Here is a 21,884-nt window from a genome sequence, read left to right as displayed (position 1 = left end):
TATTACATGAGCAGGTGGATTTGAAAGCAAAGCTTTGTTTGCAAACCTTCAGACTTCCATAATTCTGTGGCAAGGCACTGGCATGGTGTCGAATAGCTCACACTTCCTCGGTCCTGCACCAAAGACGCCCAATGCTCTATTTGAAGTTGGATCGCGCAACAATTCGACGGCACACAAAGAAGAGTAACACACACAGCAGAGCGTTTTGCTGTGTGTATTTCTCTTCTTTGTGTCCCGTCGAATTGTGGTGCAATTCAGCTTCAAGCTTCTGTACCAATATGAGTCTTCAACCTCACCAATGATCTAGTTATTAAGCCACAATGGCGCACATCTTTGAAATGTCCCAACACGAATTAGCTCTCCAACAAATCCCCGCAAGCATAAAATTTTGCTGCACAGGTGTATGCACGTGCCATATTCTGTACCACTAAACTCGCAGGAATCAAAGGGGCAAGCATTAACCAGCCTTACTGCTGCCGTTACCATCATCATCATGACACCAATAGAAAGACAGTGCAGCGTTTCAGTAAAGGGAGTGCCGGAGGGAAAGGCGTGACAGCGAGGCTTGAGGCTTACAATAAAAGTAGCATTTACAAGACATGCTCAATGCCAAAATATGCTGCATATCGCTCATCCTACTTTGGCATTGCGGCAAGCTTTTACACGTTTGAGGATGTCATAGTTTGTGTAATCATTGCTCTAAAGCTGTACAAAAGGTCTATTCGCTCTGCAATGTTTATTTTTATCATGGCGGGTTAAAGACGAACTTTTCATTGGCATCCGCACCACATTTCTCCCGATATGTAATTTTGCCTTGGTGGTTCACGACATCGTAATGCACACTGAGTTCTGCAGAGCATTGGATCTGCATTGTTCTACTGCTGAAGAATTAGAGCCCCATTATAAGACGAAAATATACGATGTGTCCATACAGAATAACGCTGCCCCCCCAAAAGAAAATACACTGAACCACTGGCACATGCACCAACAGTGAACACAGCAAACACTCTGAAGTATTTTCTTCATGCAAGCCAGCACACTAGGATTCTCAATGCATTTTCATTTTTCCATAAATGCATAGGCACAACCGGCTGCGCGCGACATCCGCATCTCGCACTGCAACGAATTGTGCAATGCCTTGCTGTTTCATAGTGCGGCCGATAGATGACGCATGACCAAATTCAGCATTATGCAAACTAACTTGTACTAAGTAATCTCATAAAAAAAAACCAAGTTCATTATGAGATTAGCATTCACAGGGTACTTCACACAATTTGTGATATCCATTTATCTATTTATACTTCATTAACCTCTTTCCCCAAAAAAGTGAGCCATTTCGAAGGCACCCTGATAGACAAGTAGAACAATCGATAAAAAGTCAGCAACTAGCGAAAAAGTCAGTATCATAGGCTGCCGCATGTGTGACGTCGGTAACACAAAATTTAAGTCGGCTACACAGAAGTGACAAATTTGGCAATATGGTGCGTCTACACATTGCTTCAATGCTAATCACAGTAACGCTGACATGGAAGGCACCTTAATTCCTACGTACGTTCCGTCGACATACCCGACTACGCTCGTAATGTTTCCGCGAAGTAAGAAGCGTTTTTTTTATAAATGTCCGCTCAGCCGCAGTCTTCGGGAAAGCCAGCCACCGCTTCCGCACTGCCGCATCAATAAGCGCATCAGACATCTCTGACACAGAGGCTCACAATAGTTTGATGACGTCTAATGTAACGCTCGGCGCTGACGCTTCCCTGAAAACTCCCAGTCCCGTAGAAACGCAGGGCGCAGAGGACTTGCTCTTCGACGGTGAGCGAATGAAGCCCGCCACGCTGTCTCCACAGAAGAGAGTCTTCGCCTAGCTCGTCACACAGCCAGCGCACTGATGTCTTCGACAGGCCAAAATGACGCTGAAACTCCACGGCGGTCATGTACGCGAACGGGTACAGACGGTCATACTGACGCTTGCTGCCGCTGGCTGCAATAACACAGGCTGCCGCCGCCATGTTCCCGAGTTGAACTCGGAGGGGGTTTCGCGATGTACGAGTTTAGCACGAGTTCGCCCGCTCGAGGCATCTAACTCTTGTGCGCGCACCCACCACGGTTGGGCCACGCCCAACTTATCTTTCGGCAACAGCGATGCGGTGCCGAGCTGAGAGGCATCAACAATATTCACCACCGACATAAAACACGCACAACACACTGTCATCGGTGGTGTACTGCGCACTACTATCAAAAACAAAGCGTTGACTGTCGCTAGTTTCTCGGGCTGAGATGGCCCTACAGCACGGTTTCATTGCCTGCATTGTGGCGACGTAGCGTACAGTTAAATAATTATCGGCAAGTGACTGTAGCTGCTTGCAAGGCATCGATGCGCCGAGGGTGACGACGATGCTGAGGAGTGCGTATCGCAGCAGTCGTTTGAGATGGCTGCTCTGTCATCGGTGATGTATCGGAGCCACAACGTCGTAAACACGATTAGCGTCCGAGAATCGCTCGCTCTTCTAGACCCAGTGCAATGGCATTTCTTCATCACAAGCACTGCGCACTCAACAGTTTTAACACCTTCCTCGGTTCCAAGTCTCATTCCATAACCGCACACAAGAGCCCTCACCTGCCAAAATGCAATTGCTGCGGTGTCGTTACGATATCCTTCTGCGATCGCTGCTGGCTCCAGCATAAGTAATCCGCAAGCACCTTGGTGCGCACAAAACACTCAAATACCGCGTACATGCGCTCAGAGGCACTTTCACTGGGCTAGCGATGACAAGCGATGAATTGTGTCGATGGGAAGCACGCCCTTCTTCGCCGAGGCTTCACGCACAAAGATAAACTGGTACATTTTCACTAAACTGCGTCACTACGGGCACGACGGACCGCTATTTTTAACGACGGCCGTTGCTCCCGTATTTATGACTAGTGTATCGTTTCTAGTTGGTAAAGCGGGGGCCTTAAGGCGCCTGCGATGAACAGTCGTACTACGGCGCTGCGTTTCTATTCACCTAACAGAGAAAGAGTGGTGATCACTGACATTATTGAGAATAGCACTGTAGCGCCCCTAGGCGACTTCTCACCGTATGAACTGCCTCGTGCGTGCGACCCGCTTCAATGTATCCGCTTCTAAGCTTTCGCCTCACTGTCGCCACTCGCGGCAAAAAGTGCAAAATTTAATAATTTCCTCGATCTCCGTTTGTCATCAGAAATTTCTAGCATTCAAAACGAAAAACAGACACTTAAATAAATAATAAGGTTCGTTATTTTATTTGTTGTATTTTAACGTATTCGTTTGAGCGAAAGCGTAGGTGCAAGAATGCACCGCATGTACCCTGTTCGCATTCGATCGAGGATATAAAGATAGTTGCCGAAAGAGGAGGCACGCCCTTGACGCCATAGAGTTAGTAGAACAACTCTACACTCTAAAAACTAGGAAGTGTATCGCAGGAGTGAAGCTGCCGGTTCACTCTTCAAAGCGTCGTTTTACTCTCGCAAAATGTCGAGGAGAGTGAAATGCATTGTTCACTCTGTCACCAAGGAGAGAGTGAAATGTGCTTTTCACTCTCCCCTTCAGAGAGAGAGAGTGAAAAGACTCTTGCGACAATAGAAAAGAGAGACTCTTGCGGCAATAGAAAACAAAACGTAGCGTAATCTTCTGCTTCAACTGTAGGTGGCTGGCCCCGAACATGGCAATGTATCATTCATGCACGCTGAGCAAAGAACACATCGTTTTGCTTCTAAGAGAACAGGCCGCCGCAGTTCAAAGGAACGCGTAGCGAGCGCTCTACTCTTTCACTCGGAGTGGCTCCACCGCGCGCGCGCGCTCAAGATCGCGGAACAACACAGCACCCGAGAAAGTAGATCCATCCAGCGAGCAAAGGCCAGCCGAGGGAGATCGTGTGGCAGCCATCTCGCGTCGCCACGAAAACACGACAGTCGTTCGTCATGCCTTGGATATAACAACAAATCCTCCACGGTAAGTGAATTCTAACTTAGGTGCACATTCTCCGTATATGTCATGCTATCGCCAGGAAGTTGTCGCTGCGCTTAGCCGACGCGATTGACAAAGGACTAGGCGTACGCGCTGTCTCTCGATGTCAATCGAAAAAGCCAGTCGTCGCGATAACTGCATGTGATTTTATCACTTTGCCGTTGTCCGTAAGAGCTTTAAAAATCGCAAACGCTGCCAGAACTATGGTATGTTCAATAAGACGCCAGGCGAGAGGACGCTTAAAATGGTTAGTTCACCAGCCCGTGATTCCGAGCCTATGCGGAGCGTGATTAGCGTGCGTTTTGTGTGTTTGAATTTATTCAGTTTGGCAGTCTACTATGTACGGAACGCTGTTGAACTAAGGAATCACATAACAGAAGCCGTCATTTTGCTGGCAGCATGCTTTTTTTTTTATAAATAAACCGCGCGCTTGACGGTGTCTCGCGCAGGGGGAATCTGCGACCACTGAAGTTACGTGCAGCACCAGTGCTAGTTAGAAACTTTGCCGCAGGCATTCAGCTGCATGCTGCAAGAGGTCAGTTGGGCGCGTTATCTTGAACTTACTGAAAACGCATGAGGAATCCATGTTTTATGCTGAAAAAAGTATAAACCCCATATAAGCGATCTTGCGCGCGGCAGCTACAAGCGACGCGACGGAGATGGCTGTCGCGTTCGCTCGTCGCCTACAAGTCGTACTCCGTGCGAGCGACGATTTTGAGCGACGCCTCCCCGGTGTTGCCGGCATGAGGGCTGCAGTCACGCGTGACGCGTGCTTTAGTAATTTACGTTGATGTATTTTACTATAAAAAGTAGCATAAAATATTTCCGGAGGTCTTGCAGTACGTTCTTATCCTTGCACGTATAAAAATTGAATCATTTGCTCATTCCGCGCGACAATCGGTAGTATTTGAGCGATGTATGTACATCCAGTTCCGGCTTCGCGCTATTGGCTATTCGCTCATAGCACTTCTGGGCGACGAGCGACGATTTCTAGATTTCCAGAACCGAGCCATCTGTTCAAGCGACGGCCCGTTTTGTCGCTCGTCGCCGTCGCGCACTAAATCGCTCTCACAGTGTTTATCCCTAAGACTGAACTGTTTTTGCTCATGTTGAAATGGTGTGATTATAGGTCTGGTTTTGTCTCCTGTTGCGGTTTTCGTGCACGGTGCGAAACTGAAAGGATGCTTATGTCTACGAACTCGGTGAATTGTCGAGCAGCTAGTTACGCATCGGCATCGAATATAACGGCTGCTGTGTGGAATTACAATTGCAGGGGCGCTTTGCATACGCTTATTGTTTTGGACATGCCTGTGCATTTGCTAATATGAGTTGACGTGTCAGAGTTATGTCATATGAACAGCTAAATCAGCCTTCCTCTGGGTGTTACAAGCGTAATGTGTGCATTTTGCTATAGCATGGCAGATTATGATGTGTTTATCGCTTGAATATTTTTAGTAGAGAAATAAAATATCAAAATAAAATGTTGCTTTAATTCCGTGTTACCATTCTGTCGTACACAGAACAATAGGTTGGTGTAATAAACTAATAACTGCGGTTTAACTGCAACTTTTACATGCCTACAAGAATCTAAAATGCTAGATTTCAAACTGCAGCAGTAGTCGTGTCTGTCAAAAATGAACTCCACTGCGCACCTCATGCATGAAAATAAGTTCATGCCTTTTAGTAAGCTTAGATGCAGGCCGCAGTGAACTTGTTAGTATTGAAATGTGGGTAAGCTTGCCATAACAAGCCTTGTTGCCCTTTTTTATAGGCACATCCATATATCCATTGAGCTGAAGGACAATATTTTCATCCCTACTGAGCATCATGTTTGCAGCTATAATCCTCAAATTATGGCTTCAGCAGTGGCACAACCAGGCATGGTGCGGGGGGGTGGGGGGGCACACTGGGCACGTGCTTAGGATGTGTCACAAGTGGTGTTTGCGATACACCAGACTCATGACAGACCTATGACCTCTGAAAATGACCAATATTCTATTCATTAGCAGGAGTATTCTAACATTCATGAAAAACAAGGATGAACTGTGGTTTGTTTTTTTGCTTAAATCGAAAAATTGAAGTTAGTTTAGCAGTTGACTGTTTAAGTCATTTGGATGTTTTGCATGCATTTCACTAGGAAGACTAAGAGCTAAGACTTTTTTATTGCCATTGCCTTGACTGTCTTGATGTTGTTTTGCACCATGTCCTTGTGTTGACTTTTGCATACGATATTTTTCAGGCACCCGCTTTATATAACGCAAGAAGGCAGCTGCAAGGACACAAGGATGTGAAAGAGCCAGTGCAGCGCGACTTCACGTAGTGTAGACGAGCCAATGCCAAAAAATCAAAATACATTGGCATGTTATTTGGACAAGAAAACTAGTATGTAGGTATATTGGGTGTACCATTTAACCAAATGTCAACAAAATCAAGATACAGTATGTTACACGAAGAGGAAAATTCTCACGTGCTCCATGCAGTCATCTTAACATGGTATATTTATGTAATGTCTCTAAATGGAAAGTCAAATCAAGTATGCTCACTGGAGACAACCACATAGCAGCAAGTGTCATTGAAAAGTTAAAAATGTGTTTTAAGAAAGCTGATTAGTTCTGAGAAGTGACTGCTTTTTGTCTTGCCTCTCAACACATATATCCATGTGATAAAAAAATAGTGGTACAATGAAATTGCATATTTGCTTAGCGACATGATACATACTTGCAATGAGCACGGTGCCTGTGTTTACTATAGAAAGCAACAGCCCATGCTTGGTTAGGTTAGGCCCACTACAACATGCAGGCATGGGTGATTGGCACTTTTTTTATTTCTGTATCGTGAGGTTTATTGACGTGCGTATAGGTGCAGTGGCACGCAGTATGGCTAGTACAAAAAAGGGGGGGGGGGCAGATATATGTAGCTCACTGTACACGATACAGGGCAAAGGAAATCCGTGTTCAGCAACTATGTTAAATGCCATGTACGTAAATTTTACAACGCTACTCGTTCGAAGCGCGCACAGGTGCATATTGAAGAAAAGTTTCCAGGGTAGATAATTTAGTTCGTAATTTACACTAATTTTGCTCTAACCACGAGACATAATAATTTGAATATACTGCACGGAAAAACCTAGAGCGAATTAAATTGTGTGTCAGCTTCGTGTGTATACATATAGTCTTCCCTATGCATTAGGTTTTTTGCGTAATGCATTAACAGTTGACAGCCTATCTTATGATGTGTACTCTGTTTACATTACAGTTGTTTATTAGTTTACTCGTTTGTTTTGCGACTGATGAAATGCCGGCATATATATATTTTCAACATCTGACATAACCCTGTATGTTTTGCAGGGACAACCCAGGACGTGCATTTCTCAGCACCCAGTCAACTGCCAAAAGTGACTCAAACACAGGCCACCAGTAAGTGGACATCAGTTGCAATTTCACATTATGCAGTTGGCAGCTGCCTTGTACGGAAGCTTTTTTTTTAATGAGATGGTGATGTTGTTCTAATGTACATTTTGACCACAAAGGTGCGATCATGTCTCACAGAGGCATATATGGTTGCTATTCTCTGCGAGAGACGTGTTCTCGTGTTCGTGAAGCATTTGTGTTTGGCAGTATTGTCGCCCAATGAGTCGGATGTAAACACTAACTCGCCACTGCCGGCAAGTAGTTGCGAGAAACGCATTATGACGCTGTAAAGTTATTTCATTAATTCGAAGGAAAGTTTTGCAGCAGGAAAAAAGGTTGCTATTCCAGGTAAACATGTCTTTTTCTCACAGGTTATTTAGCCAAACTGTGGATGCATGAAATTCGTGACTTATGAATAGATTTTAATTTGTTCTTTAGTAATGCTTCTAAAAGAGACTAGAAATAGCATGTGACTACCTCTGCAATCAGCAGACCATACATTTACAGTCATAAGGGGCAGTTCCATGCAGTCTCGCACTTTATATAACCTTTCCTTTCAGCACCATTGAAACTGGTGGCTGCGTTTTCAGAAGGAGAAGTGAACTTGACACTGTATATGTATGTGTGAATTCGGTTTTCTTTGTATGTGTCGGCTCACTGACAAACAGTGCAAAAATCTGTTGTACCATGAGCCTGACGACGCCTTCTGCTGCTAGAAATGCGGCACTTCGTATTTTATAGTACTGCATGACATTTAAATCTAAGCTACCACATAAAATGATCAAGAAAACTAACCGCTGTTATAGCTGTCTTCCTCAAAGAACGCTTGTCCTTTATGGGCTGTGTTAATCTGAGCTCTCCACCGATGTTTCAGTAATATTATCCCTTAGTGAGTGAGAGATTGGGGGCAATTAATCGTGTTAGTGTTTAAGTGGTGTCCTAATTATGTGCATTTGTTCCAACAAAGTTGTCTAGATTACTTTATTGTGTAGTGTAAAGCTTATGAAACCATCAGCAACTACTGAGTTGCTAACACGCATATGGATTTGTCACTATACAGGTGGAACTCGGCTGTACCACTGCAGTGCTGCGGAAATTGCCTTCACCAGCGGCTTTGCAACAGCTGTTTCGCAGCATGTCGGTATGTGTTAATTTATAATTATGTTGGGATGGGCTAGTATTATGGACCACTGCTACTCTTTATTCTGACAGATCCATATGATAAGGGATGTAATGGGCACAGCGAAAACCTTTGATTTTTTTACTATGGTACATAAACAGGCTCTCCTTTTCGTCACAGGAGCAGGAGAGAAGGGCATGCAGGCACTCCTGAATGTACATATATTTCAAAACATGAGAGAGACACACACACACACACACACACACACAATTAAACTAAAGGCAGGGACGTTCCATCTTTCATCTTGAATTGAATTGTGCAGCGCAAAAATACAACACAGACCACAGAGAAGCACACATGTTAACAGGTTTGATACACACGTTAGTTCAACAGATTTGATACTTCAAGTGTGCTATTTTACACAAGGGGGAAGGGAAAGGGGAGAAATTCTGAAAAAAAAGTGGAGTGGAAAAAAAGGAATCGTGCCAAAAAGCATGAGAAGCATCACGCAGCCAGGATCACCAGCAGGACATCTAAAAAGCACTCTGATAAAATTACATACAGGACAACCTTACGTATAGTTTGTTTCAATCAACTCAGATCACATGCAGCCATTACTGCAATCAAGTTGTTTCCTTATGTCATATGAGGGAATGATGTGGGCCCAAAAAACTGTTTGGAGCTGAAAGATTATGTTCCATTCTAGCCTCATTGCCTGCTTTTTTATCATATTGTTATCAGCTGCTTATGTTAGGGACACAAAGTAAGAGTACGAACTGTTTCCCGATTCGCCATTCCACACAACATGTCTTTGTGACTATATGTACATGCAGATGATCCATAGCTGAAAAATATTCAGTACAGTAGAATCTCAGTACAAGATGCACTTGGTTGTAAGAGACATCTAAAAATGGTTTGGTTGGTTTTCCGATGTTTGCCACGTTAACAATACTGTATACAAGAGACACCTTTGTTACTAAGGATGACTTTTTAAGTATTCACTACTTCGAAGGGACACAACCCACACACATTCACTTTGTGCACCTTGTGTGCTCCGAAGGGCGTAAAGATCACGCAATCCTTACACAAGTCAATCGCGCATGTCTCTTTTAGCATGAACCAGAAAAGGAGGGCAACGAGGACAGTGCAGGGCAGAAAGTGTCGGCAGTTGAAGCTGACGAGCGTCTAAGAGCACCTCAAAGGTACTGCGAGCAACAAGGCTTGCAAAGTGAAGTGTTTAAATTCCAGAAGTTGGGAAGGAAGCTAACACAATCTACAGTCACTAAAAAGCTGTGAATGTCTTCTTTAAAGGGCCCCTAAACCACCGAGGTTGAAATTTAGTTGCGGTGTTGCAGTTCTACACAATAAGGCAATGAACAGGTAGCCACAAGAATTTTTCGAAACGGTGCAGTAATAGTGGAGCTACGTGTGTTTGATTATCGAAAAGTAGTCCCCACTCATTTTACTCTTTCATCTGGTACACGCCATATGGACAGTATCGCCTTTTCCTTGCCTAGTACACCTCCAAATGTTACGGGACAGGCCAACACCAACGAGCTCTGTTGCTGCCGCGCTGGCCCGTCGTCCTGCGAGGGGTGGCGCTAATACAACGGAACTGTATGGTGACTCGCGTTGAAGAGACTCATAGGGAGACCCTTCTGTTGGCGTTTCTCTTCTTTGCCCCCATTGGCTGCCCACAATGGCATCGCGCGCAACGCAACGAGGAAGAAGGAGTGTGTGTATTTGCTTGCAGGCCTTCCCGGCAGTCGTACACTTTCGTTCGACCAATCGACAGCACCGGAAACTGGTGACATCATCAGAGACAGCCTGGTGACGTCAGGACAAACTGGGGGGTGCAGGATAGGTCCAGAGAGGCGCACGGGGTCATTTTCTTCATATTGTGGTGCTCCGGCAGTGCTACGCACTCTGGCATTTGGCTTCGTCGATCGTGACGGCATTCTGATTTCGATACGCGTGTTTACTTGAAATGTTCAAAAAATGTCGAGAAGTGGTTTAGGAGCCCTCTGAGCCACCCTGAGCATTTATTCCTTCAGATATATCAAAACATACTTTAGTGATGATGCATAATAAAGTGATCTAGTCTGGCTCCTCAGTGTCTCAAAATTTTTGGTTTCGAGAGACATGTTTCCCGTGCCTCTTGAATATCTTCTGATGAGGCTTTACTGTAATATACACAAAAAATTGTGTAACTCCTCCTGCAAGTATTATTCATTAAGCCCGGTCACTTATGTGCAAAGTTTGTGGTTAAGTCTTGATGTCCGTACTTTTTAGAGCTATGTTTATTAATTCATGCTGTTCTTATTGGTTCTTCGATGCAGGAGACAATGCCTACGAAATTATTGGCCCTAATCATGAGAGCCCTCAAGGGGCAAACAACATCTCTGTTGCAGAAGTGAGCCCGGTACCACTTGGAAGTTACCATGACAGATGACACGGCAGCAATAGATACAGAGACTGCCACGTCTACTGCAGCTGCAACAGTGTACGAGGCAAGCAGCAGCGCGTCAGCAGCAGTGTCAGAAGGAACCACACCAGGCCTGGTAGAGCAACATGTGTGCTATCACTGACTTTTTTTGTAGTGGATACAACTCATTTGCTCAACATACAAAAGCTTTTCACCACGACTGTGAGCCAGTGTTATTGTGCAGCAAGTGCAAGACTAAGTTAAGTGTAATAACACAGTACAAGCATCACTTTAACATATGAAAACATATTACAGTTGTTGCCTCCCCTGCCAGCCCACATAGCCACAACAATGTTGAACACATGGTGGGACACACATCTTCTCCATTAGAAGATAGTAGAGACTGTCAGTGTTGTTGTTAGATTAACTGGTCTTTGTAGGCAACTAGGACAACACAGGTGTCATAAGATTGTTGTTGATGTTGTTGTTGAAGAGGTAAAAAAGAAGTTTGATGCAGCTGAAGTGCCAACTGATATTGAGCAAATCAAAAGCAACCACCTGAGAAAGCAACACTATCGAAATTTGGGTATCTATGTGCCGCCAACTCTGGTAAGAATGGCATAGGACAGAAGTGTGATGAAAATCACACAGACACTGCTGTTGCATCACTGGCCACAGTGAGCAGCGACTTGTAGGGCAACAGAGTCAACTGAAACTAACATTATGATATAGTGTCATGCTCCCATGTGACCACTTTTCAAGTTATTTTGCAGAAATATTCATAACACTATTAACATAGCAGTATCTTTTTTTTTGTGTCGGTTCGAGGTTCCCGGCTGTCCATTAATGCAAAAATTGAGGAAAAAAAGAACATGTGTCGTACTTACACCTTTTTAACAAGTACGAGGGGGACAGAACTTTTCTAGTCATGCATCTTCATCATACTATCAAGTTTTTAAATGCCTTTTATAATTATTATTACCAGTTATATCTGAGTGCATTGTATGCATGTAGCAGGTGTAAAATCAGGTCAGTTGGATCAGATGCCTTATCTGCAAGCGAGGCCTATATTCAAGAAATTTGAAATAAAATAGTTACGTTAGAGACGCAGTCTTTTAGCACTTTATTGCCTGTGGTTTAAGCATTGCTCAATACTTTTGTGGGTGGCAATTTCAACCGGCACAGCACTGCGCTTTGCCACAGTCACATTTGTCTTCAAAGCGGTGTTTACCATTTGTGTTGATCTGTTTGTGTATGCATAGAGCAAGTTTTTAATTTATGTTTTTCTGCATTCTTGTGCTTGCACTAAGCATGTATAAGGCAGTTACAAAATGTGCGGCACTATAACGAACTGTTCTGTTGAGCTTACACTTGCAAATAATCGTGTTCAGATGGCCGCACTTCTATGCGGGTGCACCGCTAGCTTTGTGTATGTTCTCATGTTTGTATAAAGCTTATATAAGCTAGTTAGAAAATGTATGTCACTAAGCATTGTGATATTCTTTAAAGAACTGCTTGGTTGGTTTTACACTTGTGAATTAGTATTGAGGCGGTGGTATTCCCATGTATGCCCACTGCTAGCTTTCTGTGTCCTCACGTGTTTGTATTAAGTTTCTACAAGGGAGTTACAGCATGTACGTCACTAAGCGCTGTGATATTTTTTAAAGAACTGCTTTGTTGGTTTTACACCTGTGAGTAATAGTACTCGTGTGGCACTAGTCATGTGTAGGTACACAGGGACCATTTGTATACATTATGCTCATGTAAAGCAGTTACAAAGTGTATGTCACTAATTACTGTGATATTTGTTGAATTGCTGTGATGGTTTTACACATGTGAATAATAATGGTCAGGACACAGTACTTGCGGTGTATAGTTGAATTTATACACTGCCAAGACATGGGCTGTATACGTACCAAAAGAAATGTATGTCATTATATTGTTGTGATTATTACTGTTTCGATTTCATTAAACTGTAATAAAATTGTTTCTTGTATCTATTGAGGTATGGCAATTTGTCATGCAACCAAACTGAGGACCTGCACTTGTGCATACAAATAAACAGCTAATTTAAGAGTATACTGCTCATATTCTGCTAAACCAGTTTAACAAATCTTCTACTACAATGCTGGAAAAATGACAGAGCTGACTCGGATGCACAGAAAAAGTTCTGCACTGGCTGAAGGACTGCCCCACACTGGAGTTCGTAATGTTGCGTTTATTGGAGTAGAACAGAAAGTGCACTTCTATTAAAAATGCGACAGTCAGTGCAGAAACATAAGGCAGACGAGCGGATGTGGCACATTTTTTTCAGAGCCCTCCATGCCTACTACTGCATTTCTAGTCTTCCTGTGCTCTGCGTATAAGCCGCTGTTCAGCCAAGGTTTTTACTCCATGACAGTTCTACTGGGTTCGTAGCAATATTGAAGAAAAAAATTCAATGGTTTTCAAGGACTTTCGAGGCCCCGACACAGTAACTTCAAGGACCTCGTGCAATGTGTGTAGTAGTTTGGACAGGCAATAACTTGTTCAAGAACACCGTTAACTTTAATGCAAACAAAAGAAAACAAAACAAATCGCATTTCAGTGATTTCAAGCATTTGAAAGACTGCTAATTTGCCTTTCACCGCCCACCACTAAACGCACACAAGGAAGCATTTCAAGAAAGCGCTCAAAGTTTTTCTGCAATAGCACAATTAACTCCTTGGACCTGCAACATTTGCAGTTTTTGAATACTGTTTGGTTTGACAGTGTATGTGATGTCATCTGTTGCCCCAGCTTTTTTCACCTTCAAATAAGCAATAGTCATTTCTAATTTCTTTTTATTGTGTCTGTCGCTCTCAATTTACTCTTCACGGCTTCTCTTCGAATGCCTCAACTGTTGAGCTTCCTGCTTCTGCTCCTCCAAGCACATTTGTCGCCGGTTCCATGTGCATAAAACTGGTATCTGCAGCTCCTTTGTAATTTCAACTTTAAGGATGTCGCTTTCCTTCTATTACCTCCAGAGACAATTTTCTGTGACATGCGAAAGAGTGTCACAGATGGGAAAAAAAGCGCTTGGCAATGTCTGCTAAGTCTAGCCAAGTGTACAAGTTTAAGGACTTTCCAGTACTTCTAAAAATTCAAGGGTTTTCAATACCTTGAAAATGGCATTTTAGAAATAAAAGATTTTCAAGGATCGCTACAAACCCTGGATTCTAGCTCCTAAATAATTTTACAAGCTTATTTTGGCATGGAGTTAGGAAATTCATGCTTTCTAGCTAACGCTGCACTATCTCTGTACAGTGAAGCCACGAGAGCGCAACTATCTTGGAGTAAAGAAAAATACTGAAAGCTTTTAATACTACTCTTCTTTTTTTCTATGGAGCTTCGTATTGCCTAGTTAAGTTTACGAATGTGCCTGGTTTTGGCGGGCGTTTTTTCGACATTTTCTGGAAGAAGCAGATGTCTAGCCCCCGTATTCAGAAATGTATCTTAATACAAAGCTCATGCTTGACTTGATATAAACGACGCCTGGTGCGAACGTCCCCAAAGACGCTCACTGCCTTTCTTTTGGTGCGTTCACGACTTGCGTCGTTTAGATCAAGTCAAGCATGGGCTTCAAGATATGATGCATTTCTGCATATGGGGGTAAGCGTGCACAATTCCGGGCAACGCACTGTGCCATTGACACTGAGAGAAAACGGGGAAAACAGAGTTAACCACTTATGCTCCTAAACTTTCGCGTACCTGTGGTGTGCGTGTATCGTGGAAGAAGAAACAGCGCAAACACAAGGACGAAAAAAAGCATCAACCACACCAGCGCTTCGTGGTGTGGCATGTTTTTGCGTCGTCCTTGTGTTGCGCTGTTTCTTCTAAAATGCTCAACCAATTAGCCGGCAAGTCCATCCTGTGCATATATAAATTGAACACACGCATGAGTGTAGATGGTCTTCGAAGCTTTTAGAACGAGCACTGCCACAGGATACGAGCAGTGCACGCGTAACAAGTGGACACATTAGTCATTTAAACATGCGTGCCAATGCATTTGACGCGGCTATCGGCATAAGCAGTCTCCAAATGCTGGAATGCATGCGCTTCAAAACGCTAACGATCCGCTGCTAATGCAGGACAACAGCTCACAGCGGACTGAACCAAACTCTAAACTAATGCACTTGAAAAGAACGTCTACACGGCAGCGTGAGGCACGTCGAAATGCCTGGTACTGGCGTCGCAGTTGCTCACCAGTATACGCGCGAATTAAATTCACATACCTGGATGGTTGGCGCAATACTTTGTATCCGCGTATTTTGGAGAACATGGACTGGAGAAGCACTCGATCATGAGCTGAACGGCACATTTGTTATTTTCCTGCGGAGACGACAAGCCGTGAATAGTTCTCACGTTGTCGTCTACGTTGTCTTCCTTCGTTAGTCGTAGCAAGGAATGGAAATGATGCAAACGCACACGTATTCCAGTACACAACAGCACAGCACACTGCAGAGAAACCCCACCCACCACAGCCGATTCATCAAATACGTTTGGTATATATATAAGCTCTAAAAGAACATGACTGGGCGTGGCGGCGTTGTGGTGTAATGGTTATGATGTGTGTTTTGAATTGTACAAATGCGAGTGTACGCGGGTTCGAATTCACATGATGTATAGAGCATTGTGATTCTTGATAAGTATGTGATTCCCTTGACAATTGTATTCTAATTATAATGTGTGACTCCTGATTGTGAAATTTGCGAAGATATTTGCAGATTAAAGTGTTAAATCGCTTTTTTTTTCTCCTTAGTGGTGTTCGTGACGCATACGCATCGGCCGCTTCAGAGCAGTCACGCCTCACGGTAGGCAGCAAATAGCCAGGAAAAAATGACTTTAAAATCCTGCATAACTTTGCTCACGCCTATTCTGAAGGCCGCTTGGAATCGGGCCAGTGTCTCTGAGGAGCCGCCTAGGGAACAGTATATCAGCGGCCCTAATTTGATCTGATTTCCTGCCTGCATGCGTGATCAGGACTTGGCTAAGAGGGTATTGGGGAGAGTACTAGCACTCTGTTCTGAAGGAGTACAAGCACTCTGTTTGGGGGAGTAGAAGTACTCGGTCTGCCGGTGTACTATTAACCCTGCGGGGAGAGTATTAGCACTCTGCGGAAGAGTACTAGCACTCCCTGTGGGAAGAGTATTATCACTCTGCGGAAGAGTACTAGCAATCCCTTGCGGTGGAGTAACAAAACTCTGTCAGGAAGAGTTGACCTACTCTCTCTCAAAGAGGGTCGATCCACTCTCGAAAAGAGAGTGAAATATGGGACAAGCAGCTACTCCCTCAAAGAGAGTGCCCGGCACTCCCTTAGTTTTTAGAGTGTAGAGGAAAAGCTGGGCCGGAAAAGTGGGAACCTCTAGGGCGCCGCCCTGTTGCTACTGGTCAATGTGGCCAGCGCAATTACTATTGAAAGAGCTGAAAACAAGTACAGGTCACCGTATGCTTTGTCATCTAAAAACGCATACTTGAGGTTTTATGAAGGTGGTGGGTTAATATTAAGTTTACAGAAAGCGATCACTAAGTCCGTGACTTATGTAAATCACGAACTACGCATTCATTTAATAAAGGATGACGCGAATTTCTGTTTCTAATCTGTTTTTTGGACGCGTAGTAGTTTCGTACAGTTTAGGTTTGACATGCGATCGCGCATCGACATCGGACGCTACGGCACACTCGTGCCTTCTGTGCCACCGAAGCCCCGAAGTGCCCAGGCATATACCTTCACATGTAAGTAAACGAATGTATCTCCTTGTTGAGAATATCACGCGAGTAGGCAGCTCTTGTGGGGCATCACAATCGTTTGAGAAGCGTCACAGTAGAGCATTTTTCTACGTGCGGAGCGGCGTTTTTATTTGCATTTTTCCCTTCAGTAGGAAATTGCTGGACCGGCGGACCAGCGCACCGGAATTGTACTGGCGAAGCCACAAGCAACTCAAAGAATCTGTTTAATTGTTGCACTTTGAACAATCATGCTTCTACAAAGGCCACAGCAGAAAAACAGCCTGATGTCGAGTATTTCTGTGCCACGAAGTAATCAAGAGGCGAGTGCCTAATGCGGACGAAATCGAGTGCATCGAGACTTAGAACGACAGAAAGCTGAGCTAGTTGGTAAGGATTCATTATGCAAAACAGAGGTGAGGCGTGCAGACAGGACACAAGAGTAGAGAAGTGGGCGGCGCTCGTGTTGCACTCTAAAAACTAGTAAGGGTATCGCAGGAGTGAAGCTGCCGGTTCACTCTTCAAAGCGCCATTTTACTCTCGCAAAATGTCGAGGAGAGTGAAATGCATTGTTCACTCTGTCACCAAGGAGGGAGTGAAATGTGCTTTTCACTCTCCCCTTCAGAGAGAGAGAGAGAGAAAAGACTCTTGCGACAATTGAAAAGAGAGAATTTTGCGGCAATAGAAAACAAAACGTAGCGTAATCTTCTGCTTCAACTGTAGGTGGCTGGCCCCGAACATGGCAATGTATCATTCATGCACGCTGAGCAAAGAACACATCGTTTTGCTTCTAAGAGAACAGGCCGCCGCAGTTCAAAGGAACGCGTAGCGAGCGCTCTACTTTTTCACTCGGAGTGGCTCCACCGCGCGCGCGCGCGCTCAAGATCGCGGAACAACACAGCTACGGAGAAAGGTGATCCTTCAGCGAGCAAAGGCCAGCCGAGGGAGATCGTGTCAGCCATCTCGCGTAGCCACGAAAACACGACAGTCGTTCGTCATGCCTTGGATACAACAACAAATCCTCCACGGTAAGTGAATTCTAACTTAGGTGCACATTCTCCGTATATGTCATGCTATCGCCAGGAAGTCGTCGCTGCGCTTAGGCGACGCGATTGACAAAGGACTAGGCGTACGCGCTGTCTCTCGATGTCAATCGTAAAAGCCAGTCGTCGCGATAACTGCATGTGATTTTATCACTTTGCCGTTGTCCGTAAGAGCTTTAAAAATCGCAAACGCTGCCAGAACTATGGTATGTTCAATAAGACGCCAGGCGAGAGGACGCTTAAAATGGTTAGTTCACCAGCCCGTGATTCCGAGCCTATGCGGAGCGTGATTAGCGTGCGTTTTGTGTGTTTGAATTTATTCAGTTTGGCAGTCTACTGTGTACGGAACGCTGTTGAACTAAGGAATCACATAACAGAAGGCGTCATTTTGCTGGCAGCCTGCTTTTATTTTATAAGTAAACCGCGCGCTTGGCGGTGTCTCGCGCAGGGGGAATCTGCGACCACTGAAGTTACGTGCAGCACCAGTGCTAGTTAGAAACTTTGCCGCAGGCATTCAGCTGGATGCTGCAAGAAGTCAGTTGGGCGCGTTATCTTGAACTTACTGAAAACGCATGAGAAATCCATGTTTTATGCTGAAAAAAGTATAAACCCCATATAAGCGATCTTGCGCGCGGCAGCTACAAGCGACGCGACGGAGATGGCTGTCGCGTTCGCTCGTCGCCTACAAGTCGTACTCCGTGCGAGCGACGATTTTGAGCGACGCCTCCCCGGTGTTGCCGGCATGAGGGCTGCAGTCACGCGTGACGCGTGCTTTAGTAATTTACGTTGATGTATTTTACTATAAAAAGTAGCATAAAATATTTCCGGAGGTCTTGCAGTACGTTCTTATCCTTGCACGTATAAAAATTGAATCATTTGCTCGTTCCGCGCGACAATCGGTAGTATTTGAGCGATGTATGTACATCCAGTTCCGGCTTCGCGCTATTGGCTAGTCGCTCATAGCACTTCTGGGCGACGAGCGACGATTTCTAGATTTCCAGAACCGAGCCCTCTGTTCAAGCGACGGCCCGTTTTGTCGCTCGAAGCCGTCGCTCGTCGCCGTCGCGCACTAAATCGCTCTCACAGTGTTTATCCGTAAGACTGAACTGTTTTTGCTCATGTTGAAATGGTGTGATTATAGGTCTGGTTTTGTCTCCTGTTGCGGTTTTCGTGCACGGTGCGAAACTGAAAGGATGCTTATGTCTACGAACTCGGTGAATTGTCGAGCAGCTAGTTACGCATCGGCATCGAATATAACGGCTGCTGTGTGGAATTACAATTGCAGGGGCGCTTTGCATACGCCTATTGTTTTGGACATGCCTGTGCATTTGCTAATATGAGTTGGCGTGTCAAAGTTATGTCATATGAACAGCTAAATTAGCCTTCCTCTGGGGGTTACAAGCGTAATGTGTGCAATTTGCTATAGCATGGCAGATCAAGATGTGTTGATCGCTTGAATATTTTTAGTAGAGAAATAAAATATCAAAATAAAATGTTGCTTTAATTCCGTGTTACCAGTCTGTCATACACAGAACAATAGGTTGGTGTAATAAACTAATAACTGCGGTTTAACTGCAACTTTTACATGCCTACAAGAATCTAAAATGCTAGATTTCAAACTGCAGCAGTAGTCGGGTCTGTCAAAAATGAACTCCACTGCGCACCTCATGCATGAAAATAAGTTCATGCCATTTAGTAAGCTTAGATGCAGGTCGCAGTGAACTTTCTTGTTAGTATTGAAATGTGGGTAAGCTTGCCATAACAAGCCTTGTTGCCCTTTTTTATAGGCACATCCATATATCCATTGAGCTGAAGGACAATATTTTCATCCCTACTGAGCATCATGTTTGCAGCTATAATCCTCAAATTATGGCTTCAGCAGTGGCACAACCAGGGATGGTGCGGAGGGGGGGGGGGCACACTGGGCACGTGCTTAGGATGTGTCACAAGTGGTGTTTGCGATACACCAGACTCATGACAGACCTATGACGTCTGAAGATGGATACCAGGTTTAAAGCCAATTGAAAATAAATAAATAGCGGTTGTCAATTAATACCCAAAGCGCAAAATTTGAATGATAAAAAAGCCAATCGGAAAAATAATATGTGGGCTAGGTGACGCATCAGTGTCCCAGGGCGTCTCAGCGAGTTCAGAAGCCCTCGCGTCGGGCTTTTTAATGATGAAATAATGAGGCAGAGGCAAGGTGGCATGGGCATGCCATAAAAAATGTGAAAAACTCCACCCATCCCCAATGCGAACTACATAAGCAAACGCAATAGTAATGAAAAGAAAAAGGAAAGAAAACGACAGGAAATGAAAGTCCATGAGGTGAAAGTCATCCGGAAGTGTCACGATGACGGGTACACAAGACATATCTGTCAAAAAAAGAAAAGGAAGGAAACAAAAATGACAACAAACGAATAAAAAGTGAGAGCAGAACAAATTTGGCTAGCACACACATCGTCACACTCGGTGCGGTCACTGCGGCTAGTCCCGTAATGTTCCGGCTTGATACGTCTGCACTTGACGTGTTCGGGTTGCAGCCGTCTGAGCTGCCGCACATAAGTTTCAACGGCGGCCGGCACACACATCGTGACACTCGTCACTGACGTTTTTGCAAGGCCCGCGATTTCACTCGTGCACTCTGCAGGCGGTCCACTGTTGTGCGGCCGTCCAAGTTGCCGCGAGAAGCCCCAACGGCGGGCGGCCCATATCCAGTCGCCCTCGGCGCCAACGCTGTTGGCGGGCCCGTGACCTTGCTCTTGCACTCCACAGGCGGCCCGCCCTTGTGCAGCCGCCAGTGTAGCCGTCCTCATTGAAAAGAAACGAGTAAATAAAATTGAGAACTGGAAAAACGGCGGCTATCACACACCTCATCACACACGGTGCCGTCACTGCTGCTAGTCCCGTGATGTTCCCTCTTGATACGTCTACACTTGACGTGTTCGGGGTGCAGCCGTCTGAGTTGTCGCGAGAAGTTCCAGCGGCGGCCGGCACGCGTTCGGTACCAGCGCTGATGCAGGTCCCGTGACCTTGCTCTTGCAGTCCGCAGGCGGCTCGTTCTTGTGCAGCCGTCAAAGTCGCCGTCCTCTTCATACAATTCCACACGCGTACGGTCCGACGGTCTAATGTTTGCTGTTATGGACCTACGCCACTTACCCCCGGCATACGAGCGAGGCAGAGCCTCTCCATATCTGGTCGAAAGCCCGACGCACTTGCAGGCAGCGCCACAACTTGGAGCACTGAGTGTGCGGCAAGCGTTGAATGTTTGTTGAAGAGGGACGCATACCCTGTGGCACACTCGCTCTGGTACATAACCAATCACCCAAGTTAGCCTTAAAGAGGTTCACTGAAGAGCGGCACACACCCAATTGCACCTAACCGGCCACCCAAATTGATAATGAAGATATCCGTGGAAGTGGGGCGCACATCTATTTTCACCTACCCAGTAATCCAACTTGCAATGAACGAGCTTCATTGAACGGCACATATTTACAGACACATATACCTCTACAAGCTATCAAGTGATCACCAGCTTCGTGACAAGATGCGACGAACGCTTCTTCATTCGAAGATGGGAGGTGGCGGGTTCAAACACCTTGTGGTGTATATTGTGAACCCACTACCGGTGAAACCGTGTATACGTGAAGCTATACTTTGCGTGGAGCGCATAATTAGCCGCACGGCGAACTAGCCCAGGTCGTGATTGATGATAGCGGAGGCTGTTCGACGCGGCGCCACTTTTGTTCCGACTGCAGAGTTGAATCTCGGAAGGACAACTTGCGTGGCATTTGGGTAGGAGAGACTTGGGGTGGGAATAGGTGTTCAGGGTATAGTGCTACGCAATCAGCGAAGTCTCTGTAGAGAAAAAAAAATACGCGTTTAAATTGACAGCTTGCTGCTCGAGCTGCAACGTCGAACGCAACAGCAAGATAATTAGGATCGCTGGTTCTCCAAAGCCCCGCCAGTGACACACAGGCAAAATTTGTAGTCAAACGTTTGAAAAGCGACCTGTTGTGGTGGTTCAGAAAATGAAAATCTGCACCCATTATTTTTTTAATGCATTACCATTCGTAGGGTCCTTCACGCATTTTGTTGTTGTTTTTGTCCATTGCGGGGGCGACGCATCATTTCGCGGTGACAGTGCTAGAAA

General features: G+C 45.1%; 1 long non-coding RNA gene across 1 annotated transcript; it reads left to right on the top strand.

The window, feature by feature from the left end:
- Window positions 1-6,517: 6,517 nt before the first annotated feature.
- On the top strand, window positions 6,518-11,661 carry LOC126534897 (uncharacterized). Its single transcript, XR_007600403.3, has 3 exons — window positions 6,518-7,404; window positions 8,459-8,539; window positions 10,858-11,661. It is a non-coding gene; the product is annotated as an uncharacterized lncRNA (long non-coding RNA).
- The last annotated feature ends 10,223 nt before the right edge of the window (window positions 11,662-21,884 follow it).

Source organism: Dermacentor andersoni, chromosome 4 (assembly GCF_023375885.2).
Source record: "Dermacentor andersoni chromosome 4, qqDerAnde1_hic_scaffold, whole genome shotgun sequence".
Classification (NCBI taxonomy): domain Eukaryota; kingdom Metazoa; phylum Arthropoda; class Arachnida; order Ixodida; family Ixodidae; genus Dermacentor; species Dermacentor andersoni.
Note: the sequence above shows the minus strand (reverse complement) of the source record. Positions and strands in the feature narration are given on the sequence as shown.